Here is a 2,284-nt window from a genome sequence, read left to right as displayed (position 1 = left end):
TATGAGAGTGCGTGCGTCAGAGAGCTGTAAAATAGCGCTTACAACCGGTTTACGTAGATTCGACCGGTTAGAGAACAGCCGTCCGGGCAGTCGACCGAATATTCGATTTTCAACCGGTTACCCCTTATGTTTTGCAGGTAGAAGAACACCAGGCGCACTTCATCATACATGAAATCGACATTTTCTGAGTACACAAACGGAGTAACAATTGAGGGAAATTTACTTTGTCTTGTTAAAAAATGAGTTTGCTTGATATAGGTCTACAATTATTGATTGGACACTTTAATACACTTATCTTCATAACTAATCTATGAATGAACAAATGGACACCGGTAACAACAAAGGAACTAAATATACCTAATGCAGAATATGAAATCCGGTACGTAAAGAAATGCAAGAATAAAATAAATTACAATTACTTACTAAAGAGAAGAGCAAATAAGTACACAGGCCTACATTCTAGTGTAATATTTACATTTTAAACTCAAAATTCATACCTCTAAAACAGTAATTGTTAATATAGGCTATAATGGCTTTTAATTACTCTAAAGAGCTGCATTATTATTTCATTAATAAATCATGTTTTAAGAAGATAGAGTGTTATTAACAAAAAGAAAAGTACTTTGAAGCTCAAATGCTTGTACTTTCACGAAGCATGTTGTTGCCCTTGAAGGTAGCCACCTGTAATACCTGGACTGGATGAATGAATCAATCAATGAATTTACGAATGAATCAATGAATTTATGAATGAATCAATGAATTAATCAATCACTGAATCAATCAATCCATACGTGAATGAATCAATGAATCGATGGATGGATGAATGGATGATGAACGAATCGATGGATGATTGATTGAATGTACTGAGAGATGAAGAATTATCAATTAAATGGTAGGCCTACACGATGATAAACGCGTCCTTGCAAGGGCTCTTGTAACTTCTACATGGCTCAATGTGGCCTGTCTTTGCCGTCCACCCACAAAGAATGAGGAACAACTCGAATGTTCGATAAACCGACCCTTAGACACTCCGCGAGATGGGAGAGTTTTGCTTACTGGCTATAGCATCAGGCGTTCAATTGCAATAGGCCTATACATTTATATATTTAACCGGTTGTGCAGGATTCTAGCGTGAGCAACTCAATGAGACGTCGAAGATAGACATTTCGTACTGTTACACTAACACACTGCCTAATCCCAAATAATGTTTATTTGATATCTTCCGAACATTTTTTTTAATGAACAATCCAGAAAATTTATTTTTTAGACACCCTATATATTGCAGTATTTAAGCAGATCAATGCTCAGCAAGACGATATGTGAGTAGTAAATACTACGCTACTTTTATAAATCCACTTTCTATTGGAAAAACATATTTTAAAATTGTTTATGCTCGACCATGCCGAAATGTAGTAGTTATACACCTGGAAGCAGCCCTTTAATGCACCTCATTAAAGTACACCTATTCATTAAAGTTCAGGTGTTCCACCAATCAGAAAACACCATTGTAGCAATATGAAAGCGCAAGTATCGATTATTCTCGGATATGCAATCGAAAGACAACTAGCGAAACGTCACGGAGGCTGGAAATCCAATACTGTCGCAGAAGGTTATATTCTGTTACTATAATAATTAGCGTTAATTGTAAATAATATTCAAATAAATTCTATTTGTCATCTCGTTTTTCAATGTCTAAATCAATTTCGAGGTTATATCAAGATTAATGTTTATTTTACTCTCTAGATTATATCAAGGTCAATGACATTTGTTTCTCGGAAAAAATCAATACTTTCGCGTCTGCGCACATCTCACAATTTACGAGATATTGCACAAGGTCAGTTCCGCTCCCCAGTCAGATAAGAATAACATGAATACTTATGAATAATTTCAAGTTATAAATATGGTCGAGCATAAAAAGTCGTATGAAACTTGTCTATAATGGTAATTAAGACGCTCGTATGAAAATTATTAAACTCGCTTGCGCTCGTTTCATAAACATACTCGCGTCTTAATTACTACCATTATAGGCTCGTTGCATAATGTACTATTAAAGTTTTACTTCAAACAAATGTCTTCGTAGGATGAAATACGTTAAAATATGGTATTCTTTTTCAGAAATACAAAACGATCATTCGAGTAGTCTAATAGTCTAGGGTAAGAACATGGATTTTTTTCTAGCAACATTATGAGATTTTAAGTTTTCCATACTCAGCAATCTGTTGAATATTTCATGCGTGAGGTTAGGACAGGAAGGACATTGGAGGAATGTATAAATACACCATAA

This window comes from Periplaneta americana, chromosome 1 (genome assembly GCF_040183065.1).
Source record: "Periplaneta americana isolate PAMFEO1 chromosome 1, P.americana_PAMFEO1_priV1, whole genome shotgun sequence".
Classification (NCBI taxonomy): domain Eukaryota; kingdom Metazoa; phylum Arthropoda; class Insecta; order Blattodea; family Blattidae; genus Periplaneta; species Periplaneta americana.
The sequence above is the reverse complement of the archived record's forward strand: the minus strand, read 5'-3'. Positions refer to the sequence as shown.